Source organism: Pleurodeles waltl, unplaced genomic scaffold, assembly GCF_031143425.1.
Source record: "Pleurodeles waltl isolate 20211129_DDA unplaced genomic scaffold, aPleWal1.hap1.20221129 scaffold_54, whole genome shotgun sequence".
Classification (NCBI taxonomy): Eukaryota; Metazoa; Chordata; class Amphibia; order Caudata; family Salamandridae; genus Pleurodeles; species Pleurodeles waltl.
In genome coordinates this window covers 3,755,349-3,771,969 of record NW_027150248.1, presented here as the reverse complement: position 1 = coordinate 3,771,969, position 16,621 = coordinate 3,755,349, and the positions used below count along the sequence as shown (strand labels likewise).

Below are 16,621 nucleotides of genomic sequence, written 5' to 3'. Positions count from 1 at the left end.
GCTACTGAGTGCCCAGGACCCAGACAGGACACGGCCCAGTAACCACTGAGTGCCCAAGGACACTGCCCAGTAAATACTGAGTGTCCCAGGGTTCGGCCCAGTAACCACTGAGTGCCTGAGGACTCGGACAGTGCACTGACCAGTAAACACTGAATGCCCTAGGACACTTCCCAGTAACCACTGAGTGCCCAAGGACCTGAACAGGACACAGCCCAGTATCCACTCAGTGACCGATACCTCAGACAGGAGACTGCCCAGTAACCACTGAGTGCACGAAGACTCAGACATGACACTGCCTAGTAACCACTGAGTGCTCCAGGACACTGCCCAGTAACCACTGAGTACCCTAGGACCCAGACAGGACACTGCCCAGGACCTAGACAGGGCAGTGCCCGGGAAGTCAGACAGGATACTGCCCAGTAACCAGTGAGTGCCCGAGGACTCTGACAGGACAGTCCCCCATAACCAGTGAGTGCCCAGATTGCTGCCCAGTAACCACTGAGTGCCCCAGGACACTGCCCAGAAACCACTGAGGACCCAAGGACTTGGATAGGACACTGCTCAGTAATCACTGAGTGCCCCAGGACCCACAGTGATCACTCCTCAGCAACTACTGACTGCCCAAAGACCCATAGAGATCACTGCCCAGTAGTGGAGTGCCCAAGGGCACAGCCCAGTAACCATTGAGTGCCCCAGGGAAATGCCCAGAAACCACTGAAAGCCCGAGAACTCGGACAGGATGCTGCACAGTAACCACTGAGTGCCCCAAGACCCAGATAGGAAAGTGCACAAAAACCACTGACTGCTTCAGGACCTACACTGGTCACTGCCCACTAACCACTAAGTGCCCAAGGACACTGTCCTGTAACCACTGCCTGCTCCTGGGAACTGCCCAGTAACCACTGAGTGCCACAGGATCCAGACAGGACACTGCCCAGTAACCACTGAGTGCCCGAAGACTCAGACAGGACACTGCCCAGTAACCATTGAGTGCCTTAGGCCTAGGACCTATACAGGTCACTGCCCAGTAACCAATGAGTGCCCAAGGAACCTGCCCAGTAACCAGTGAGTGCCCGAAGACTCAGACAAGACACTGCCCTGTAACCACTGAGTGCCGCAGGACCCAGACAGGACACTGCCCAGTTACCACTGAGTGCCCGAGGACTCAGACAGGACACTGCCCACTAGCCACTGAGTGCCCCAGGAAACTGCCCAGTAACCAATGAATGCCCCAAGATCCTCACAGGACACTGCAGAGTAAACACCGAGTGCCCTAGACCCATACAGGTCATTGCCCAGTAACCAATGAGTGCCCAAGGACACTGCCTAGTAACCACTGAGTGCCCAAGGACTCAGTCCGGACAGTGCCCAGTAACCACTGAGTGCCCCAGTGTAGGAAGGTAGCCTCTTTCTATCCTTGTTACCCCCACTTTTGGCCTGTTTGTGAGTATATGTCAGGGTGTTTTTTCTGTCTCACTGGGATCCTGCTAGCAAGGGCTCCAGTGCTCATAGTGAAAGAAAACCCTATGTTGTCAGTGTGTCTGAAATATGTCACTGGGATCCTGCTAGCCAGGACCCCAGTGCTCATAGGTTTGTGGCCTACATGTGTTCCCTGTGTGGTGCCTAACTGTACCACTGAGGCTCTGCTAACCAGAACCTCAGTGTTTATGCTCTCTCTGCTTTTAAAACTGTCACTGCAGGCTAGTGACTAATTTGACCAATTCTGATTGGCACACTGGAACACCCTTATAATTCCCTAGTGTATGGTACCAGGGTATTGGGGTTCCAGGAGATCCCTATAGGCTGCAGTATTTCTTTTGCCACCCATAGGGAGCTCAGACAATTCTTACACAGGACTGCCACTGCAGCCTGAGTAAAATAACATCCACGTTATTTCACAGCCATTTTACACTGCACTTAAGTAACTTATAAGTCACCTATATGTCTAACCATCACTTGGTGGAGGTTAGGTTCAAAGTTACTTACTGTGTGGGCACCCTGGCACTAGCCAAGGTGTCCCCACATTGTTCAGGGCAAATTCCCCGGACTTTGTGAGTGCGGGGACACCATTACATGCGTGCACTACATATAGGTCAATACCTATATGTAGCGTCACAATGGTAACTCCGAACATGGCCATGTAACATGTCTAGCATCATGGAATTGTCACCCCAATACCACTGGGGGGACAATTCCATGCATCCCCGGGTCTCCAGCATAGAGCCCAGGTACTGCCAAACTAACTTTCTGGGGTTTTCTCTGCAGCTACTGCTGCCGCCAACCCTCAGACAGGTTTCTGCCCCCCTGGGGAGTGCGCAGCCCAGTCCCAGGAAGGCAGAACAAAGTATTTCCTCTGAGAGAGGGTGTTACACCCTCTCCCTTTGGAAATAGGTGTGAAGGGCCTGGAAGGAGTAGCCTCTCCTGGCCTCTAGAAATGCTTTGAAGGGCACAGATGGTGCCCTCCTTGCATAAGCCAGTCTACACCGGTTCAGGGATCCCCCCAGCCCTGCTCTGGTGCGAAACTGGACAAAGAAAAGGGGAGTGACCACTCCCCTGACCAGCACAACCCAGGGGAGGTCCCCAGAGCTCCCCCACTGTGTCCCAGACCTCTGCCATCTTGGATGCAGAGGTGTGAGGGCACAATGGACAGCTCTGAGTGGGCAGTGCCAGCAGGTGACGTCAGAGACCCCTCCTGATAGGTGCTTACCTTTCTCTGTAGCCAATCCTACTCAGAGTGCTATTTACGGTCTCTCCTGTGGGTATCTCACCAGATCACGAATGCACTTCCTCTGCACTTCCCTCTTCGACGTATGCCAAGGATCGACCGCTGACTGCTCCGGGGCGCCTGTAAAACCGCAACAAAGTAGCAAGAAGACTACTAGCAACATTGTAGCGCCTCATCCTGCCGGCTTTCTTGACTGTTTCCTGGTGGTGCATGCTCTGAGGGCTGTCTGCCTTCACCCTGCAATGGAAGCCAAGAAGAAATCTGCTGTGGGTTGACGGAATCTTCCCCCTGCCAACGCAGGCACCAAACGTCTGCATCACCGGTTGTAGGAGGCTGGCCTGGCTTATAGTGGGTACCAAAGGTACTTACACCTTGTGCCAGGTCCAGTTCTCCCATATTAGTAGAATAGAGGTGTTTCTAGCAGCTTAGGCGGATAGAGGTAGCTATAGCAGAGCATCTTAGGCTGAACTAGGAGACATGCAAAGCTCCTACTATACCACTTATATCATATGCACAATATCATAAGAAAACACAATACACAGAGTTACTAAAAATAAAGGTACTTTATTTTTATGACAATACGCCAAAAGTATCTCAGTGAGTACCCTCAGTTAGAAGGTAAGTAATATACACAAGTTAAATGTACACAAACCCAAGACAGGTAAGTAATAGTGAGAAAAGTAATGCAAACAGTGTAGGATTACAATAGGTTGCAATAGGCAAACATAGGTATAGGGGCAACACAAACCATATACTCCAAAAGTGGAATGCAAATCACGAATGGACCCCAGACCTATGTGAGCTTGTAGAGGGTCGCTGGGACTGTAAGAAAACAGGCAGGGTGCCCAAGATACCCCATCCCAAGACCCTGAAAAGTAGGAGTAAAGTACACCTACTATCCCAAAAGAGCACAATAGTCGTGATAGGGGAATTCTGCAAGAACAACAAACACCAGCAGTGCACTAAAAACGGATTCCTGGACCTGAGGACCTGCAAAGCAAGGGGACCAAGTCCAATAGTCGCGACAGTGTTCAGGGGGGCAGGAGCCCAGAAAACCCCAGATGAAGGTGCAAGGAAGCTGCCTCTGGATAGAAGAAGCTTGGATTTCTGCAACAACAAAGAGGACTAGGAACTTCTCCTTTGGATGGAAGATGTCCCACGTCGCGATGAAGGTTGCAGAAGTGTTCCCATGCAGAAATACCGCAAACAAGCCTTGCTAGCTGCAAGGGTCACGGTAGAGGTTTGTGGGTGCTGCTGAGGACCAGGAAGGACCAGGATGTCGCCACTTGGGGGCGTCCAGCAACTCGGAGAGCCCCCACAGAAGCAGGCAGCACCCGCAGAACTACCCGAACAGGCACTTTGTGAACCGGAGTCCAAGCAGAGTTACAAAGGAGGGTCCCACTACGTTGGAGGCCAACTCAGAGGGCTGTGCACTGCAGGACGGAGTGCTGGGGACCCAGGCTAGGCTGTGCACAAAGGAAATCCTGGAAGAGTGCACAGGAGCCGGAGCAGCTGCAAATCATGCAGTACACAGGTTTGCAGCCCAGCATGGAGAGGCAAGGACTTACCTCCACCAAACTTGGACTGAAGAGTCACTGGACTGTGGGAGTCACTTGGACAGAGTTGCTGTGTTCCAGAGACAACGCTCGTCAGGATGAGAGGGGACCCAGAGGACCGGTGATGCAGTCTTTTGGTGCCTGCGTTAGCAGGGGGAAGATTCCGTCGACCCACAGGAGATTTCTTCGGAGCTTCTGGTGTGGGGTGAAGGCAGGCTACCCCCAGAGCATGCACCACCAGGAAACAGTCGAGAAAGCTGGCAGGATTAGGCGCTACAATGTTGCTGGTAGTCGTCTTGCTACTTTGTTGCGGTTTCGCAGGTGTCCTGGAGCAGTCAGCGGTCGATCCTTGGTAGAAGTCGAAGAGGGAGATGCAGAGGAACTCTGGTGAGCTCTTGCATTAGTTATCTGAAGAATTCCCCAAAGCAGAGACCCTAAATAGCCAGAAAAGGAGGTTTGGCTACCAAGGAAGGAGGATTGGCTACCAAGAGAGGTAAGAGCCTATCAGAGGGAGTCTCTGACATCACCTGCTGGCACTGGCAACTCAGAGCAGTCCAGTGTGCCCCCAGAACCTCTGAATCCAAGATGGCAGAGGTCTGAGACACACTGGAGGAGCTCTGGGCACCTCCCCTGGGAGGTACTGGTCAGGGGAGTAGTCACTCCCCTTTCCTTTGTCCAGTTTTGTGCCAGAGTAGGGCTGGGGGATCCCTGAACCGGTGTAGACTGGCTTATGCAGAGATGGGCACCATATGTGCCCATCAAAGCATTTCCAGAGGCTGGGTGAGGCTACTCCTCCCCAGCCCTTAACACCTATTTCCAAAGGGAGAGGGTGTAACACCCTCTCTCAGAGGAAATCCTTTGTTCTGCCTTCCAGGGCCTGGGCTGCCCAGACCCCAGGGCGGCCGAAACCTGTCTGAGGGGTTGGCCGCAGCAGCAGCTGCAGTGCAAACCCTGAAAAGTCAGTTTGGCAGTACCCGGGTTCTGTGCTAGAGACCCGGGGGATCATGGAATTGTCCTCCCAATACCAGAATGGTATTGGGGTGACAATTCCATGATCTTAGACATGTTACATGGCCATGTTCGGAGTTACCATTGTGACGCTATACATAGGTAGTGACCTATGTATAGTACACTCGTGTAATGGTGTCCCCGCACTCACAAAGTTCGGGGAATTTGCCCTGAACGATGTGGGGGCACCTTGGCTAGTGCCAGGGTGCCCACACACTAAGGTGGTCATTATAACCCTGGCGGTCGGTGTTAAAGCGGCGGTAAGCCCGCCAACAGGCCAGCGGTAAAACAAAAAGGGATTATGGCCGCGGCGGAAACCACCAACAGAAACAGGCACTTTAACACTCCGACCGCCACGGCGGTACAAACAAACAGCATGACGGTCACCGCCAACAGACAGGTGGGAGACAATGTACCGCCCACAGTATCACAACCTGCCAATCCGCCACCCCTTCCGGGGTGGTTTCCCTGCGGATAAAAACACGGCAGAAACGCGACTTCGAAGGGAAAACGCTCACCTCTTCACACCCCACGAGGAACCAGGACGCCATGGAACCGGAATTACAGATCCTGCCAGCCCTCATCTTCTTGCTCCTCTACCAGGAGCACGAACGCCGGCGCAGAGGACGACGGTGAGTACTGCACCTACGACACAGGGGAGGGGGAAGGAAAAAACAGTAACACACACCCGCAAAACACAAAACCCCCACCCTCACCCACCAAAACACACACACTAATACAGCATGATACATTATAGTTACACCAAACAACCCCCCCGGAAGAAGGCAAAGACAAAAGGAAATTAGATGAACGATTGTAATATGTTAAAATGCAGAACTCCAAAATATACATATATACATTATAAACAAGATATACACCAAGAATAGTAGTCCAGGTTGTGCTCCATCGAAGTCCGTGGAACACTGGGCCCACACGGTATTGGCGAGGCCCACACAAGATCCCCGACCATGACGGAGAGAACACTGCAGGGCATCAGAAAGCAAGAAAACAGGCACCTCAGGGGGAGGGAAAGGGGGGGCACCTCAGCCGGTCGAGTGCACGACGCAAAATCCACAAGGGGGCCACATGCCCACTCTTCAATCCTGGGGAGTGCAAAGCCACAGTCTCACAAGTCACACAAGTGGGTGGGTTGCCCACTGTACAATCCTGGGGAATGCAAAGCCACAGTTTCTCAAGTCTCTACAGTGGGTGGTTTGCCCACTGTACAATCATGGGAAATGCAAAGTCACAGTCTCACAAGTCTCTACAGTGGGTGGTTTGCCCACTGTACAATCCTGGGGAGTGCAAAGCCACAGTCTCTCAAGTGGATGCCTTTCTCCACTGGTTCTGGAGGGGGTTCTTGTGGCCAGAGTGCTTCATCCTGCCAAGGACAGAGGTAGTGGATGCCTTTCTCCACTGGTTCTGGAGGGGGCTCTTGTGCCCAGAGTTCTTCATCCTGACAAGGACAGATGTAGTGGATGCCTTTCTCCACTGGTTCTGGAGGGGGCTCTTGTGCCCAGAGTGCTTCATCCTGCACGTGACGGACTCAGTAGCGTCAGTGCCATTGGCGCTCATGGGCCAGCGGTGCCTCTTGTGGCGGTGCCCTGTTCAGCTGTGCTTCTTGTGGCGGTGCCCTGTTCAGCGGAGCCTCTTGTGGCGGTGCCCTGTTCAGCGGTGCCTCTTGTGGTGGTGCCCTGTTCAGCAGTGCCTCCTGTGGCGCTGCCCTGTTCAGCGGTGCTTCTTGCGGCGGTGCCCTTGTTCAGCAGTGCCTCTTGTGGCGGTGCCCTGTTCAGCGGTGCCTCTTGTGGCGGTGCACTGTTCAACGGTGCCTCTTGTGGCGGTGCCCTGTTCAGCGGTGCTTCTTGTGGCGGTGCCCTGTACAGCGGTGCTTGTGGCAGCAGGGTCCTTTGCATGTGACTCAGCTGCTGGCGGTCCTGTCTGGCCCAGCGCGGCTGGTGCTAGCGGTCCTCTCTGGCCCAGCGGGGCTGGTGCTAGCAGTCGTCTCTGCCCCAGCGGGGCTGGTGGCGGTGGCCTCCTGGGCAGCAGGGCAGGTGCTGGTGGTGGCATCCTGGGCAGCAGGGCAGGTGCTGGCAGTGGCATCCTAAGCAGCAGGGCAGGTGCTGGTGGTGGACTCCTGGGCAGCAGGGCAGGTGCTGGCGGTGGAATCCTGGGTGGCGGGGATGATGGCGGTCTTCTCCGCCGTGCTGCTCTTCCCAGACCTGCTGACCTTCCTGTGGCCCTTACCCACCTTGGAAGGTGTCGCAGCTGACTCCACACTCCCACCTGTGTCCCTGGGAGCGGCTTTGGTGGCTGGAGTCTTCTTCTTGACAGGTGGGGGACTGTCCGTGCTGTGGCTCCGTGCCACACTGGCTGCCCTGGTGGCCGGTGCACTCCAGATACCGGTGACAACAGGTACCACTGGTCCCGGAGAGGTTGTGGCTGAGGTGCTAGGTAGGGACCTGGAGAGTCGGGCCCTAGGAGACGGACGGATTGGGGGAGGTGTGGGAAAGAGGTCAAGTTTGGCTAGGGAAAGTTTTTTGGGAGCAGTGGGACGGGTAGCTGGAGGGGGTTTGGGAGTGGAGGAAGAGGTTGTTGTTGTAGGAGGTGTTAGTTTGGTGACTGTGGGTGAAGGTGCATGCACTGGAGGCTGTCGTGAGGTGGATGGCTGTTGGGTGGGTGTGTGCCTGCGTTTGTGTATCTCGGGAGGTGGCGTCACAGACACACTGGGAGAGGACACAGGGGACGTGTGAATGGCAGTGGGGGTGGTGACTGCACGTGAGCGGGCTGTGGTGGTGTGTGTGCTGGTGATGGACGTAGTGGCTGTAGATGTAGTGCATGCAGGTGTGACTGGAGACGAGACTGGGAGGGAGGATGGAGACAAGGAGGAGGGGGACACAGTGGAGGCAGTGGATGTTGGTGTGTCTGCATGTGTGTGATGCTTGCGTGAGTGCCTGTGGGATGTGTGGTGCTTATGTTTGCCTGAGCTTCCCTTGTGTGTTGCCGTGTGTGCATGCTGGTCTGCCTGTGTGCTTGGGATAGGCTGAGGTACAGGGGATTGGGTCTGGGTGGAGGAATTTGGAGGGGGGAGGCTAGACACAGTGACAATGGCTGCCATCAGTGCTGAGGCCAGAGTCTGAAAAGCCCGCTGAAGGGCCGCCTGGCCAGAATGAATGCCCTCCAGAAATGCATTCGATTGCTGCAACTGCCTTTCTACACCCTGGATGGCATTCAAAAGGGTAGACTGCCCAACAGTGAGGGACCTGAGGAGGTCAATGGCCTCCTCACTGAAGGCAGCAGGGGTAACTGGGGCAGGGCCTGAGGTGCCTGGTGCGAAGGTGATGCCCACCCTCCTGGGTGAGCGGGCATGGGGAAAAGGCTGAGGGGCTGCTGGGAGGGCGGTGCTGGTAGGGGGGGTGGCCGCTGTACCTGTAGATGCGAGGGGCACAGATGTTGCCGCCACCACAAGGGAGCTCCCATCAGAGGACGAGTCCGTGTCACTGGAGTCAGCTCCTGTCCCCGCCGTGGAGCTCCCCTCGCCCTCTGTCCCACTGGTGACCTCTGAGTTGGTTGTCTCGCCCTCCAGGGCCATTTGGGATGCAGCTCCCTCCTGCTCCGGTGCCACTGCTTCTCCGCCTGATGATGCTAATGCACACAAGAACAGGGAGACCACAAAAAGGGGGGGGACGACAGCAGAAACACATGTTGAGTACATGCATTACCGCTACCATTAGCGGACACGACAGACACAGAAGCCCCCTGCACTACACCGTGCACTTGGTCTCAACTGTTCAATCCCTGGGAAATGGCCTACAAGGCTATGGATGACATCCGCACACATGGATGACACAGTGGCCTGAGTAGGTGTGCTTCGCAATGTACACAGGTGTGGTGGGGTGCCACTGGGTCTGCCAAAAGAAGGGGAACTTACCTACTTAACTAGCCCTGGCCTAGGGAAACCCACAGGCCACCTCCCCCACCCAGACACCTCCACTGCGTGCAAAATCAGCAGAATGAGAGTGTACTCACCCCCTTGTAGCTGCTGTGATGCCCTCAAGCACCCATCCAACTCCGGGTACGCCACCGCCAGGATCCTGAACATCAGGGGGGTCAAGGTGCGACGGGCACCCCTCCCACGTTGGGAGGCCATCCCCAGATGGGCCTCCGCCGTCTTCTTGCTCCAGCGGCGAATGTCCTCCCATCTCTTGCGGCAGTGGGTGCTCCGTCTGTGGTAGACCCCCAGGGTCCGGACGTCCTTGGCGATGGCACGCCAAATATCTTAATTCTGGTGGGCGCTGACCTACATGAATTGTACAGGGGGAAAAGAAAAGTTATAACTAAATGCACCGTCACAGTCATTGGCCCCCATCCCTACCCTTGCCATGATGCATATGCACTCACCGTCGTTTCATGCACGCCTCAATCCCCCCCCCCATCTTTCATCTACCCCATTCCACACAGGCATAGCCCATACAGCATGCTCCCAGTGTATTTACCTGTTTGTCTGGAGGACCGTAGAGTAGCGCGTACTGGGGGAGGACCCCATCCACAAGTTTCTCCAACTCCTCCGATGTGAAGGCAGGGGCCCTTTCCCCAGACGCATGTGCCATTGTCTCTTCCAGACCGAGGTCACAGCAGCACTTGCAGTGTAGGTCCCCTCCTGTCGAAGATCAGGTATTGAGTGATTGTACGGATAGAAAATGACGATCACGTCCACGGCGGTGCGTACCGCCACCGGCGGAGTACATCGTCATTGGCTCCTGAGACCCATAGGGTCCAATGTTAACCAATGCAGCATTGCGCCGCGGTCTTCGACCGCCTACTGCAACGGTGTACAACGCCAGCGCAGTTACCTCACATCCCATTGTCACACTTTACAGGTCAGGCAGCCGCCATTTCAGGGGCCCACATGTCTTAATTTCTAACTGCGTCACACATACCTAGGCCTTGCCTCAATACTCATACAAGCCATTATATGGATTATGATTCGTGTTCTGTGTAAGCTGTGGGTACGTACCTCTGAGTTGTTTGACTCTGTGCTCGCTGTTGTCCTTCATAGGCACCGTCTGCTGGGACATGTGAGGAGATGGCACCATCCTCCGGTGTACAGACCGCTGGTGGACCTGTCGACATACAGGCTTGACCATGCCACAATCGAGGAACTGTGCCCAGCTGGAGCCTGACCTGATGTCAGCTATCCGCCATCCCACAGGAATCCCCCCTCAAGTGCGGGTGCTGTCAGTACTCCATTTCCTAGCAAGTGGGTCATTTCAAACAACAGTGGCCATATCATCAGGGATGTCCCATCCTATGTTTTCCAGCGTGTTGTCCACAGTGTTGTCTGCCCTGCTGAAACACATGCGGAGCTACATCGTTTTCCCTCAGGTGGAGGATTTGGCAACAGTAAAAGGAGACTTCTATGCCCTGGGACATATCACCAACATCATAGGTGCCATTGATGGGACCCATGTGGCTTTGGTACCCCCCGCAGGAGTGAACAGGTGTACAGAAACCGGAAGAGTTATCATTCGATGAATGTGCAGATGGTGTGTTTGGCAGACCAGTACATCTCCCATGTTAATGCCAAGTTCCCTGGCTCTGTGCATGACGCCTACATCCTGCGGAATAGCAGCATCCCTTATGTGATGGGGTATTTCCAGAGGCACTGTGTGTGGCTAATTGGTGACTCTGGTTACCCCAACCTGTCATGGCTACTGACCCACTGAGGAATCCCAGGACAAGGGCAGAGGAATGCTACAATGAGGCCCATGGGCGAACTCGGCGGATAATTGAGCGGACCTTTGGCCTCCTGATGGCAACGTTCCGCTGCCTCCATATGGCAGGTGGATCCCTATTCTACTCACCAAAGAAGGTGTGCCAGATCATCGTGGCCTGCTGTATGCTTCACAACCTGGCTTTGCAACGACAGGTGCCTTTTCTGCAGGAGGATGGTCCAGATGGTGGTGGTGTTGCAGCTGTGGAGCCTGTGGAGAGTGAAGACGAGGAAGCACAAGAAGAGGACATAGACAACAGGAACATGGTGATCCAGCAATATTTCCAGTGAGACACAGGTAAGAATACAAACCGGCCAACTACATGTACTTAAACACTACTAACTCTCTACTGTCTGTCCTTTTCATCCCAGTGTATGGTAACTGAGTTTTCACTTTCCCTTACGTTTTCACAGAAGTGTGTCCCACAGTGTGACATCTGCTTTGTTTCCCCATGGACTACAGCTGTGTGACATTGGTATGTTGACATTACAATTGTAAAAGCATTTTGGCACTGTAATTACTAATACAGTATTTTGAAATCACAGACAGACTCCTGATTGTTTTGTGCTTTAACAGTGTTTATTTAAGTGGTAATTATTGGAGGGGTTGTAAATTGGTGAGGGGTGATGGTGGAGGAATGTCCATGGCAGAGTCCAGTCTATTAGTCTCACAGGTGCATTGTTCAAATGGGTCTGGGAAGTGGAGCTGGGGCAGTTTGAGGATGGACAGGGTGACAAAGTGGGACAGTAAAATGACGTTCAGGGTGGCCTCATTTCTTGGCGGGGGTCTTGGCATTTTTCTCTGTCTTTGTCCTGGATCTCAGGGACCATTTGCGGGGTGGTTGTACCTCTGCAGGGGGTGGGGTGCTGGTGTGGTGGTCCTGTGGCGGAGCCTCCTGTTCACTAGCGCCGGCGGGGGTGGTTGGCAGTTCATCGTCCATGCTAGTGTCAGGGGCCCTTTGTAGTGCCACAGTGTCCCTCAAGGTGGTGACTATTTCATTCAGCACCCCTACGATGGTGCCCAGGGTGGAATTGATGGCTCTGAGTTCCTCCCTGAAGCCAAAATACTGTTCCTCCTGCAGGCGCTGGGTCTCCTGAAACTTGGCCAGTACCGTTGCCATCGTCTCCTGGGAGTGGTGGTATGCTCCCATGATGTTGGAGAGGGCCTAATGGAGAGTGGGTTCCCTGGGCCTGTCCTCCCCCTGTCGCACAGCAGCCCTCCCAGTTCCCCTGTCTCCCTGGGCCTCTGTCCCCTGGACCGTGTGCCCACTGCCACTGCCCCCAGGTCCCTGTTGTTGTTGGGGTGGTGGGTTAGCCTTGGTTCCCTGTAGTGGGGGACACACTGCTGATTGACGTGTCCTGGGGACAGAGGTATGGGCCCGCTGGGTGGGTGCTGTGCTGGTGTTTCCAAAGGGGGGAAGGTCTGCAGTGGCCTGTGGCAGTGTGAGGGGAACCGACCGGGCTGGTCATCTAGATCCAGTTGGACAGAGCTGCTGTCATTACTGTGGGCCTCTTCTGTTGGTGGTGTGGACATGCCTGGACCCTCCTGTGCGGTGACGTTGGGTAGAGGTCCTGCAGGGGTATAAAAGCATGATTATTGCATCTGTGTGTGCCATGGTGTGCAATGTGTGGGTGACCGTGTATCCCAGTGCTTGCATTCCAGTGTGGGAGCTTGTGTGATGGTGGTTTGGGGGGTGTATGGGTATGTGCAGTGGCCATGCTTTGGTGATGGGTGTCCATGCTTTGTAGTTGAATGCAGGGCTTGGTGTTGGGATGGGTGGGTTGTGATAGTGGGACATTTGTGAGGAGTAGGAGTGATGGAGGCGAGGGTGGGGGTTTGTGATGGCATGCAGGTGGGGTGGGGGGGATAAAGTAGTTAAGATCTGACTTACCAGAGTCCATTCCTCCATCTACTCCTGCGAGGCCCTCTGGATGCAGAATCACCAAGACCTGCTCCTCCCATGTTGTAAGTTGTGGGGGAGGAGATGGGGGTCTGCCGCTAGTCCTCTGCACCGCTACCTGGTGTCTTGAGACCACGGAACGCACCTTCCCCCGTAGGTCGTTCCACCTCTTCCTGATGTCATCCCGTGTTCTTGGGTGCTGTCCCACTGCGTTTACCCTGTCGACTATTTTTCGCCATAGCTCCATCTTCCTAGCAATGGAGGTCTGCAGCACCTGTGATCCGAATAGCTGTGGCTCTGCCCGGATGATTTCCTCCACCATAACCCTGAGTTCCTCCTCTGAGAACCTGGGGTGTCTTTGCGGTGCCATGGGGTGGTGTAGGTGATGTGGTGTGTGTTGTGATGTGTGGGATGATATTTAGTGGTGTGTTGTGTGAGGTGCGTTGAAGTAATGTGGGTGATGGTATTGTGTGCTTGTGAATGCTAGTTTGTTGATGGTGGTGTCTCTCTCTCTGTGCTACGTTCTCAGTTTTGGTCATAGGGGTTTGTGGGTGATGTGGGTGTGTGTTTTATATTGTATTGGGTGTGTGGGAGTGGTGTGTGTATGTGTATCAGGTGTGTGTATTTCGAATTGTCCAAAGTGGCTGTGTTTTGTATATGTGTGTGTATTATGAGCGAGGCGGTATGTACCGCCAATGAAATACCGCGGTTGAAAGACCGCCCCCTGGATTCGTGGGTCGTGATAGTGTGGGCGTATTTCTGCTGGCGTGACGGTGTCAGTTTTGTTTTCGCTAGTTTATCACTGACCTTTGGTGTGGCGGACTTCTGTGGGTGTCTGTATTTTGGCGGGTTCCGTGCTGTGGGTCATAATGGCTATGGCGGGATTCCGCGGCCGCGCAGTGTGTTGGCGGTCTTCTGCACGGCGGTAAGCGGCTTTTACCGCCAATGTTGAAATGAGGGCCTAAGTAACTTGGCACCCAACCTTCACTAAGTGAAGGTTAGACATATAGGTGAGTTATAAGTTACTTATGTGCAGTGAAAAATGGCTGTGAAATAACGTGAACGTTATTTCACTCAGGCTGCAGTAGCAGGCCTGTGTAAGAATTGCCTGAGCTCCCTATGGGTGGCAAAAGAAATGCTGCAGCCCATAGGGATCTCCTGGAACCCCAATACCCTGGGTACCTCAGTACCATATACAAGGGAATTATATGGGTGTACCAATGTGCCAATGAGAATTGGTAAATTTAGTCACTAGCCTACAGTGACAAATTTGGAAAGCAGAGAGAGCATAAACACTGAGGTTCTGGTTAGCAGAGCCTCAGTGATACAGTTAGGCACCACACAGGGAACACATATAGGCCACAAACTTATGAGCACTGGGGTCCTTGATAGCAGGATCCCAGTGACACATAACAAACACACTGACAAAATAGGGTTTTCACTATGAGCACTGGGCCTGGCAAGCAGGATCCCAGTGAGACAGTGAAAACACCCTGACATATACTCACAAACAGGCCAAAAGTGGGGGTAACAAGGCTAGAAGGAGGCTACCTTCCTACACCAGTCCTCTGGGTCCCCTCTCATCCTGACGAGCGTGGTCCCTGGAACATAGGAGCTAGATCCAAGTGTCCCCGACAGTCCAGTGGCCCTTCTGTCCAAATTTGGCAGAGGTAAGTCCTTGCCTCCCAACACCAGACAGTAATCCTGTGTACTGCGTGAACTGCAGCTGCTAGGGCTTCTCTGCACTTCTGCAAGACTTCCTTTGTGCACAGCCTAGCCCAGGTCCCCAGCAGTCCATTCTGCATTGGCCAACTCCCTGAGTTGGACTCCGACTTCGTGGGACCCTCTTTTGTTGTGCTGAGCAGACCATCGTGCTCAGATCTTCTGAACACCTGTTCAGGTGCTTCTGTGGGTGCTGCCTGCTTCTGAATGGACTCTCCGTGTTGCTGAGCACCCCCTCTGTCTCTTCCTCCAAGGGGCGACCTCCTGGTCCTTTCTGGGCCCTGGCAGCACCCAAAATCCTCAACTGCGACTCTTGCAGCTAGCAAGGCTTGTTTGCGGTCTTTCTCCGTGGAAACAACTCTGCATCCTCCAGGACACTGTGGGACATCTTCTGACCAAAGGAGAAGTTCCTGGCACCTTCGTTGTTGCAGAATCTTCGGCTTCTTCCACCCGGACGCAGCCCTTTTGCTCCTTCATCCGGGGTTTAGTGGGCTCCTGCCCCCCTGGACAATTGCGTGACTCTTGGACTTGGTCCCCTTCTTTTACAGGTCCTGAGGTCCAGGAATCTGTCATCAGTGCTTTGCAGTCAGATGTTGTCCTTGCAGAATCCCCTATCTCGACTTTACTGTCTTTCTGGGGTATTAGGGTAACTTTACTCCTACTTTTCAGGGTCTTGGGGTGGGGTATCTTGGACACCCTTAGTGTTTTCTTACACTCCCAGTGACTGTCTACACACTACACTAGGCCTGGGGTCCATTTGTGGTTCGCATTCCACTTTTGGAGTATATGGTTTGTGTTGCCCCTAGACCTATTTATCCTTATTGCATTCTATTGTGTTCTACAGTGTTTGCACTACTTTTCTATCTGTTTACTTACCTGATTTTGTTTTGTGTGTGTATATTTTGTGTATATTACTTACCTCCTAAGGGAGTATATTCTCTGAGATACTTTTGGCATATTGTCACTCAAATATAGTACCTTTATTTTTGGTAACTCTGAGTATTGTGGTTTCTTATGATATAGTGCTAAGTGATATAAGTGGTATAGTAGGAGCTTTGCATGTCTCCTAGTTCAGCCTAAACTGCTCTGCTATAGCTACCTCTATCAGCCTAAGCTGCTACAACACCTCTAATCTACTAATAAGGGATAAGTGGACCTGGCACAAAGTGTAAGTACCACTAGGTACCCACTATAAGCCAGGCCAGCCTCCTACATTGGTGGCAGCGGTGGGATAAGTACTTGTAGCTGCTTTACCACTTTGTCATTGGTGCTTTTCATGAGAAAAACATATACCTAATACTTCAAGATATACACAGTTACCTAAACAGTTTAACTTTCCTTCTCTAAAACTTTCTAAACTTTTCTGAAAACTTTAAAAAGTTTTCAAAAGTTTGAAAACGTTTTTCTCTGTTCTTTTGAAAGTTCCAAAAACGTTTTTCTCTCTCTGTCCTAAATCTTTTCTATCGTGTCTGCAGTAGAGCTTACTCCCACAGTTGTCCAGGCAACATATGGGAATCTAAACTTTAAAAGTTTGAGGGGTCTCTGCATAGAAAGAGGTGTAGCAATTGTAAGAATCCTACCAAAGATTTTCTCCTCAGCCTTCTCCTAGAAAGTGACCAGAACCACTCTGGCCCATCCCAGGATCAGGAGGTAGAGGAGGGGGGTACCCAGGCAGACTCAGAGGAGACTCCTGAGGATGCTGGGGAGGGTTCTTCCAATGACCTGTGCGCTAGCAGGCCATCTAGTGACACTGGTAGTGGGAGGGGGGTTAGTAGGGCACCTTTCACTCCTAAAGGCCAGGTTACTAGAGTCCAGTCAGTTAGGGACAGGTCCAACTCTGCCAATTCCCACATTTCTTCTGTACATCATTACCTCTCTCTCCTCTCTCTGCAGTGCTGGGGTCTCTGGGTAGTGATATGCCTGAGGTCACACAGTACAT

At 53.2% G+C, this 16,621-nt stretch overlaps 1 protein-coding gene across 1 annotated transcript in view; it reads left to right on the top strand.

Moving 5' to 3' along the window:
• LOC138278714 (uncharacterized) overlaps window positions 1-16,621 on the top strand; it is a 78,422-nt gene that overhangs the window by 23,486 nt on the left and 38,315 nt on the right. The window lies entirely within an intron of this gene.